Below are 10,143 nucleotides of genomic sequence, written 5' to 3' on the forward strand. Positions count from 1 at the left end.
GCGGACTAAAACCGTCTTTGCTCAAACACTTCAAAATCAGACATGTGCTTAAGCAACATGAGACACTTCAAGTGCTAAAAGATAGTGAGCAAAACAAAGTCTAGAGAGAAAACAAACAAAACTACTCAGCTTGAGAGTTGTTGGAGGAAGAGACCACTAGGTAAAGCTTTAAGGACCGCTAAAAGTTGGATTTACAAGCTGGGCCTGGTGGTGCACACCTTTAATGTCAGCGCTCGGGGAGGCAGAGGTAGGAGGATCGCCGTGAGTTCGAGGCCACGCTGAGACTACGTAGTGAATTCCAGGTCAGCCTGGGCTAGAGTGAGACTCGACCTCGAAAAAACAAAACAGAAAAAATAGTTGGATTTACAGTAATAGTGATAATTATAAGAGTGTGATGCATTTTATTTTATTTATGAGAGAGAGAAGAGGCAGAATGGGCGCGCCAGGACCTCCAGCCACTGCAAACTCCAGACGCGTGCACCACCTTTTGCATCTGTCGCATGGGTTCTGGGGGAACAAACCTGTGTCCTTTGGCTTCTCAGGCAAGTGCCTTAACAGCTAAGCCAAATCTCCAGCCTAAGAATTTTAATTTTTATTTATTTATTTATTTTTGAGGTAGGATCTCACTCAAGCCCAGGCTGACCTGTAATTCCCTATATAGTCTCAGGGTAGTCTCGAACTCATGGCAATTATTCTACCTCTGCCTCCCAACTACTGGGTTTAAAGGCATGTTCCACCATGCCCAGCTAACAATTTGAATTTTAAAGACAAGTTTGGCAGTGGAGCCACATAAAATTAGGCCTATTCATTTATACACAGAATTTTATATTTATTTTTTATAAGAAGGTCGTACTCTTTCATCCCCTCTCCCTTCTTCAGTTCTTCCTTGGTGGGGTTGTTCATTGTGTCAGTCGCGGGGGGCGGGGCACCGTTCCTCAGGCTATTCCCACCCACCCCGAGGTTCTTACATCTTAAAATCTTTCCACCCCCTCTTTGATACACATAACCGTGGTTATTTTAGCATATGATTCTGCATAACTGTATGTGGGCTGGAGAGATGGCTTAGCAGTTGAGTGCTTGCCTGTGAAGCCTAGGGACCTTGGTTTGAGGCTTGATTCCCCAGGACCCACGTAAACCAGATGCACAAGGGTTTGTATGCATCTGGAGTTCATTTGCAGTGGCTGGAGGCCCTGGCTCACCCATTCGATTCTATCTGCCTCTTTGTCACTCTCAAGTAAATAAAAATTGGATGTTTTTATATAGCCAAGTAACACATGAAAATTGCCCTTCGTTGGTTTATAGGGTTATAAATCAGCGTCTTGTGATAATTTCCTAGTGGCATTAGTTCTTTGATCATTGTTCTTTCATTCATCTCTAGGCTAAGGCCCGGGTGTAGGAGAGTAGACTTTGAATTACCTTTTTTTGGCAGTAAGGTTTTAGCAATTTGAGGCCTTCCCATTACGATTTGTGATTCAACTCATGTGGCCAGCAGGGGGAGACATGCTCCCTTAAATGCTACACTTAGGGGAAGGGAAAGAGACGTTTCCTTTTCCTTTCCCAGTCAAAGGAGTTAGATGAGAAACAGCAGGTCCACCCAGCCTGCTTCATGAAGTTGTTACTGCCTATCTGTGTGAGGATTTTTTAGTGCCATAGAAGGTTTCATGAAGAGTTAACTTTATTATATGAGGCTATTTCAAAGAATGCTATGTATGTACTTCCAATTTCTTTGTTTTGTTTTGCAAGAGGACCTTTGCTGTGTAGCTCTGGATGGCCTACAATATGATATGTAGACCAAGCTAACCTTGAATCTGCGGTGATTCTCCTGCCTCTGCCTCCCTGTTGCTAGAATTACAGATGTGTGCTCCCAACACCTGGCATACTTTAAAGTATTTATAAAAATCACTTGGGCAAGCTGGGTGTGGTGGTACATGCCTTTAATCCCAGCACTAGGGAGGCAGAAGTAAGAGGATCACTGTGAGTTCGAGGCCACCCTGAGACTACATAGCGAATTCCAGGTCAGCCTGGACTAGAGTGAAATCCTACCTTGAAAAACCAAAAAACAATCAAACAAACAAAAAAATAATAATCACTTGGGCAGACTTGGTGTTCCATGCCTATATCCCAGCTATTTGATTGAGACAGGAGGATGATTTGAGCCTAGGATAACATTGTGAGAGAAGTGTCTCAAAAATGTAAGGGGTGGGTGATGGGGACAGAACTTGGTGGATGGCTTTCTAGCATGCACAAGGCCCAGCTATAACGAAAAGAGTTTTGGGCTGGAGATATGGCTTAGTGGTTAAGGCACATACCTGCGAAGCCTAAGGACCTCAGTTTGATTCTCCAGGTCCCACGTAAGCCAGATGCATATGGTGGCACATGTGTCTGGAGTTCGTTTGCAGTGGCTAGAGGTCCTGGCGTACCCATTCTCACTCTCTGTCTCTCTCCTTCTGTCTGTCTATAATAAATAAAGTCTTCAAAAAAACCACTTTTTTTTTTTAAAACGATTGAAAACTTACTAGTATACTAGGAAGCAGGCAAAGTATTCAAAAGATCTAACTTCAGCCGGGCGTGGTGGCACTCGCCTTTAATCCCAGCACTCGGGAGGCAGAGGTAGGAGGGTCACTGTGAGTTCAAGGCCACCCTGAGAATACAGAGTGAATTCCAGGTCAGTCTGGGCTAGTGAGACCCTACCTCGAAAAACCAAACCAAACAAAACAAAACAAAAATCTAACTTCAAATCTCACTCAAAATTTTATAAAAGCAGGGACATTTTGACATCCCAAATATACAAGATAGTCTTACAATGAAAATTGAATAATTTCAACTCTATGAAAAACTCTTTACATTATTCTCATTTTCCAGTGTAGCCAAGGACCAGTGAACATACCATAACCACTGATATCAGTTCTTAAACCAGCTTTTGGGAACCATTGGTTTCGCTTTTCTGAACCTCCCTTGGCCTTCTGTAACATCCTCTAGTCAAATCAGCACCTAGTATTATTGGTACAGACCATTTCATAGAGATTTTAAGGAGGATTCACTGGCATAGTGGGTAGGTGGTTGTATGTACTTCAGTGGCCCAGAATCATGCTGAATGAGAGAAGAGGTGTGCCTTGCCGCCTGGGCAGGCAAAGGGATTCCAAGTCCCACCCAGATGAACAGAGATCAGAAATAGAAGGATGCTTGGCAAGGCCCCTCCAGGCTGCTTCTAGACTAGATTCTTAGCTGGAAAAGCAGCAACACAAAAAAAGATGCTACTCAGATTACAGCCAAGATGTTAATATGCAGGCCCAGGCTCCATTCTAGGGGCAATGGTAATTCGTTTCAAACTGCTTTCTGTTTATTGACACCTTAAAATCTTTCAACACTCAAATATTCCAGAAGCCAAGACAAAGTCTTTCATAACAACTAACTCTGTGCTTTCCATTTACCAGACTCTGTCCTGGGTCATTTACCCGGATTTGCTCATCTACTCCTCCCACAGTCCTGTGAGATGCTGTAATGCTATTCTTTGACAGAGAGGGGAACTAAGATGTGAAGACCATGTCACTTGCCAGGGACATCAGTGGTAAGTAATGGAACCAGGATTTGAATTCCAGACGAAATGTGTTAGAGTGGAAATGAGTAATACCACACCCTTTCCTGCTGTGCTAAGGAGCCTGGGTGGGAAGCCAGATGTACTAGGAACAGGCACTTGCATGGGAAGGATGTCAGGGATGGAGGCTGGGCACTCTAAAGACAAACTTTACAGAAAATGTCTCCAGGACTGGAGAGATGGCTTAGAGGTCAAGGTGCTTGCCTGCAAAGCCAAAGAACCCAGGTTTGACTCCCCAGAACCCATGTAAGCCAGATACACAAAGTGGCACATGCATCTGGAGTTCGTTTGCAGGGGCTGCAGGCCTTGGTGCACCCGTTCTCTCCCTCCCTCTCTCTCTCTCTCTTCCTCTCCCTCATTCTCTCTCTCAAATAAATAAATTAAAATAAATAAAAATTTAAAAAAGAAAGAAAATGTCTCCAGCTGCTCTTTTTGTCTCACCCTAAACATGGTAGAGATTTATGTTGTGTGAGGAGGTATTCCAACCCACACATCTTCCCAGACACTCAGAAGCTGTCATGTACTTATTGGACCCTCTACCTAGAATCTTTCTGGTGGAAAGATTTTTTTTTAAATTTAAGAATCACTACTGGGGGCTGGAGAGATGGCTCAGCAGTTAAGGCACTTGCCTGCAAAAAAGCCTAATGATGCAAGTTTCATTCTCCAGTACCCACATAAAGCCAGATGCACAAAGTGATACATACGTCTGGAGTTTGCTTGCAGAGCCTGGAGGCCCTGGCATGCCCATTTTCTGTGTCTCTTTCTGTCTCTCTCTGCTTGCAAATAAGTAAATAAAAATATTTAAATTTAAAAAAATCACTCTTGGGACACTTAGGTTTAAACCTGTTGCATAGTCCCTATATTTTAAAAGATTAAGAAATTGAAAATAGTAAAAAGAAATTTGATTTGCTGGGCATGTTGGCACACACCTTTAATCCCAGCGCTCAGGAGGCAGAGGTAGGAGGATTATTGTGAGTTCGAGGCCACCCTGAGACTACATGGTGAATTCCATGTCAGCCTAGGCCAGAGTGAGACCCTACCTGAAAAAAACAAAACAAATAAAAAGAAATTAGATTTATTTATAGTTTAACCAGACAGGAAAGACTCCAGTTAACAGTTTTATGGGGGTTAAAAAAAAAAAAAAAAGGCCAGTGTGGTGGCTCACACCTTTAATCCTAGTACTCCAGAGGCTGAGGCAGGCAGATCACCATGAGTTCAAAGCCAGCCCGGGCAACAGAATAAGCCCAAGACACTATAGGCTACAGAATGAAACCCTGCTTCAAAATAAATACATAAACAAGTAAAGGAAAAGATGAAACAAAAGTGAATAAGTGCTCCTGTGTTAATGTCAAGTTGTTATGAATGTGTGAAATCTCTTCCTGCAAGACAAGCTTCTTGTCTGGCCCCAGCATGAGATTCCTGGGGAAATTTTAAATCTTTGGGGACCATTTTGTTTCAGTAGTCTGGTAGCCCAAGGGAGGTGTACAGGTGTACAAATCTCTCAAGAATACCTCCTCTCCTGCCTGGATGGCTCACAACAGGTTGGAATAGCAGGTACTGGGCTGAGGAGATGGCTCAGCAGTTAAAGGCACATGCTTGCAAAGCCTGACAGCCTGGGTTCAATTCCCCAGGACCCATGTAAAGCCAGATGCACAACATAGTGCATGTGTCTGGAGTTCATGTGTAGCGACAAGAGACCCTGGTGTACCCATTCATTTCCATTCTCTCTCTCTCTTATAAATAAATTTAAATTTTTTTAAGAAGATCTATGTGGAATGAAGGCTTGCCCAGTTGCTCATCTAGACTACTTGGTTGGGTTTACCTAAATTCAAAATCTGCTTCTCTCCAACGTATTGTCTAATACCAGGATCTCAGGAACAGAAGACCTAAAAGCAAGCAGTTTCCAAAAATATGATAAATGGTTGGGCTTTTTTTTTTTTTTATCTAGGGAGGGGCATGCTATTGAAAATTTGAATAAAAAGGACTGAGTCCTCAGCCTTCCAAATTTGAAGTACAGTTTAAATTCAAGTTCTCTTTTTCTTGCTTAATGTCAAGGAAGATTGGAGACATGATAAAGCCTTCGTTCCCCAGCGCTTTATCACATTTTCAGCCTGTTCTGAAGACAGTGATGGTGTCGGGCCCTACAGTGGAGTGGATTCTTATAAGGCAGCTCATTTGTCTGAAAGGTCCTAGAATTCACGTGTCGACAAAGAAATTACTGAGCATTTTCTTCAGGCGTAAAAAGTATGATTTTTTCTCATCTAGAACTCGGGTCTCTTTTCGGTGTTCAGCACTCCTTTTAAGACTTAAACTGCTTTTATTTGGCAAAATCTCATCCCAGCTGGACAGGATCTGGTGCCCTTACTGCACCAGACATCTGCATACAGAACTGCTGTGCTTTTGGTCTCCTGCTTTGTGGCCAGGGATAACGGCCTAACCCACAGGCTCTCCCCATAGGGTACATCCAAGAAAACCCCCTGCACGATCTTGTGCTGCCAGTTTAATGCAATTCTCCCTGTGGCAACGTCTGACGGGGGACTGAGGACTTTCTCTAGTGTCATCACACTTCAGTGGAGTGATTGAGTCATCCAGGTGCAGGAGTTCTTGACTGTCCTTCACCTGTTGTCTCCTCCTGTCACATAAAGCCAAGAAAGCAGATGACAAGCTCATCTCTTTCACATGGGGGAATTACCAAGTGGTTGCCTAGCAACCCCCATAGCGCAATCAACACGGTCTCTGCTGTAGAATGCAGAGTGGTTGGCTTTCCTCTTGAGAATATTTGCATATTTCTTTTGGGTATCTGGGAAAATAGGTGTGTTTTCCTCGATGAGAAAGGGTCTTTTGTCTTGCTCTTCCCTGCTATACATTCTACAGTAGTTGATATTGCAACGAATGATAGTTATTTGCTCAGATTATTATATAGCAAGTGCTTCAATTAACTTCAGCACAATAAGCATCTTCTACGTACCAGTCCCATCTTACACGCTCTGAAGAATTTGAAGGAAGAACAAATGCGGCCTTTGGTCACAGCAAACACGCAGGTTAGCACGAACATAGACTGAGGCATAGGTCAGTGGTAGAGAATTTGACTAGCATTCAGGAAGTCGTGGGCTCAGTCCCCAGCACTTGAAAATTAATTAGCGTAGACGCCTCCATCTTTGACAGTCATAGAGCAATCGTCTATTTACACGCGAAACAACTATATGTGTATGTATGCACGCGTGTGCAATGAGTATTTTATTTAGAATTCCTTTGTGCTTGATCAAAGGACTTTTTTTTTTTTTGGCTTTTACTTAGATTCCTGTCTTTATAGCTTACAGCTGCAATCAGTTCAAAAAGCTGTAATCAGTTCAAAATCACTTCTAAGACCTAGCTCCTGTTGGAATCTAAATAATGAGCAGCTCTTAAACAGCTCTTGTAGGAGCATGTCCTGACTGATGCTGTCTGATAGGATGGCTGCCATCTCTACACTGCAGTCTCTGCGTACCGAATGACTATGCCTCGACTTGACACAATCCAGTTTGAAAGAAGCCCCTTACCTTTCTTTGTCTTCTTTGTAGCAACGTGACAGCCTTTCTTCTCTTAAGGAAGGACTTCGGTCCTTTCCAACTTGAGCCAGGCAGATTGGCATTGCCAAGAAAGGCACCCAGCAGAGCCACTTCCCATCAACGAGGTGATGAGCAGAGGACACGCCATCGCGTCCAAAAGCACTTACGTGGAGTGGAGTGGGCTCTGAGAAGCAAGCCCCTCAGGCATTCAGAGGGTTCCAGAAATTTGCCAGGAAGGAAATGGGGACTCCAGACTTAAGCTTTAGGAGCAGTCTCAGTACCTGTCTGGGCCAAAGCAGCAGGGCGTGTCCCACATCCTGTCAGGTGTGTTCATCAGGCAAGCTATATGCTTGGGTCACCTGTGTGGCTGTCATGGGTCTCAGAGCTCTCTCCCTCTTCCCACCTGGCCATGCCGAGGCTAGGTCTGACATTCTGTAACTACCAACTGTTAAAGTCATCAAGGATCCTCTGGGCGGAGAAGAGGGTGCTCCTTCCCAGCCCCTACCCTCAGTACATCACCCTAGGCCCCTTCCTCACGGGGCAGTTTATCTCCTCCTCTTCCCACAACCCTAAAAACCCTGTCCGTGTCCCTTTCTGGCCCTCTCTCACTTTCAAGGGCCCTCTTGCTCTTTCTCTGGCACACACTTCTCTTTCCTTCTCCCTCTCCCTTCCCCCCTCTCAAGAAACCATTCGTCTCAGCGCCTCTATCTTGAATCCCAACTCTGACAGCTGTTACCAAGTTTAAAAATCAACAGTCAGTGTGGATGAGGTCTAACTACTGAGTGTCAAGGTTATAAAGGGACCTTTTAAAAAGGAGGAGGAGGATAACGATGACTTTGGCATGTCCCAGATCCTGCATTAGTGAACCCTTTGATCATTTGAATTAACTGCCATTCCGTGCCATTGCTAGACAGAGCCTGGGGTTTGACCAGCCCCTTTCCCACTTGTACAGTGAATTGGTTTGGCATCTCTTTCATCCTCAGCACACAATGTGAAGTAATGTCGCCTGACACCTTGGCACATGCTCATTAGATGCTCCTCCCAAATGGACTATGTTGGGATTCCCACAAAGAAGCAGCTGTTACGGTTAATTGTGCTACAGCCCCAGAACTCTCCAGCAACTTTAAAAAATATATATATCTTATTTATTTGAGAGAGAGAAAGATAGATAGAACAGGTACACCAGGGCCTCTAGCCACTGCGCACGAACTCCAGACATATGCTGCCATCTTGTGCATCTGGCTTATGCGCACTGAGGAATAGAACCTGGGTCCTTAGGCTTTGCAGGCAAACGCCTTAACCGCTAAGCCATCCCTACAGCCCTGCTTTGGTTTTTCTACTCATCTTCAACAATTCCTGTGCAGGACCTGCTGCTCCTTGTATATTTGCTCTGCGGTTAAGACCTCTTGTCCTTGATTCCTAAATCAGTGTTCCATAAAAAAGGGTACAAGGAGGAGCAGGAGACTGTAGGAAAGCAGACACTGTATTTTCCTTACACTTCCCCACCATCCTCATAATGAGCTGCCCTCAGCCCCATCCCACACATGGAGCCCGGAAGGTTCTACCGTTATCGTCTCAAGGCTATTTCCTACTGATCAACAAATACTGTGTACCATGAGCCTCCCTAGGGGTTAAGAGAACTCAACAAATTGGCATAAGACCTAGACTCTAGAATGGGGCATGGTGGAACACACTGGTAATTCCAACATTGGGGACGTAGGCAGATGGATCAATTACTTACATAATAAGTTTGAGACAAACTGGGCTGCATGAGACCCTGTCTCAAAAGAAGAAAGAAGGAAAGAAAGAATGGAAGGAAGGAAAGGGTGGGGGGAGACCAACTCTTGGCTGGAGAGATGGTTCAGTAGTTGAGGTGCTTGCCTGCAAAGACTAAGGACATGGGTTTGATTCCCTAGTACCCACATAAAGCCAGATGCACAGAAGCACATGTGTGTGGAGTTCGTTTGTATTGTCTAGAAGCTCTGGCGTGCCCATCCTCTCATTTTCTTTCCTTCTTTCTATCAGCCTCTTTCTTGCTCTCAAATAAATAACCAAAATATTTTTAAAAGACCCAGTCTTGACTGAGCATGGTGGTACACACCTTTAAGCCCAGCACTTGGGAGGCCACAGTAGAAGAATTTCTGTGAGTTCGAGGCCACCCTGAGACTATAGAGTGAACTCCAGGTCAGTCTGGGCTAGAGTGAGACCCTACCTCAGAAAAAAAAGGGGGTGTTCCTTCTTAGAGGGAGTCTTTATCATCATAGGGCTGTTTTGTTTTTTTTGCCCTGTACTGCAGGCTGGTCCAGAACTCACTATGTAGTCCAGGCTGGCTTCAAACTTATGACAGTTCCCCTGCCTCAGCTTCTCTAGAGCTGGCAGAACCTTTGCCATAAAGAGAAGCGGAAGCAGTCCTCTCTAGGGAGGACAAGTCTAGGCACAAAGGGAATGGCAGTCACTGTGTGATAAACATGCGTGTGTTCTAACAGCAAGCATCCCGACCTCCTTCTCCATTCAGAGCCCGCCTCTCCCAGCCCACCCTTCATCTCAGAATCCTTGCTGGCAATACCATCTCTCAAGCAGGGACATTTGTGGTGCAGCATGCTTTCAAAGAATAGTGCACCCTTCTGAGAGTTCTTTTTCCAAGCTGAAGACACTTCAAATTTTAAAGCTGACACTTTATTATTATTATTATTATTATTATTAATTTTGAGATAGAGAAAGAGGCAGAGAGAGAGAGAGAGAGAATGGGCACGCCAGGACCTTCAGCCTGCTGTGAATGAACTCCAGATGTGTGCGCCCCTTGTGTGCATGTGCAACATTGCACACTTGTGTCACTGTGTGTCTGGCTACATGGGATCTGGAGATTCAAACATGAGTTCTTAGGCTTCGTAGACAAGCACCTTAACTGCTAAGCCATCTCTCCAGCCCTAAAGCTGGCACTTTCTTGAACTTACCAAAAGGCTCTGACATATTCAAGAAGTGACAAACACCAAAATCTCT

The sequence above is a fragment of the Jaculus jaculus genome, chromosome 7 (assembly GCF_020740685.1).
Source record: "Jaculus jaculus isolate mJacJac1 chromosome 7, mJacJac1.mat.Y.cur, whole genome shotgun sequence".
Lineage (NCBI taxonomy): Eukaryota > Metazoa > Chordata > Mammalia > Rodentia > Dipodidae > Jaculus > Jaculus jaculus.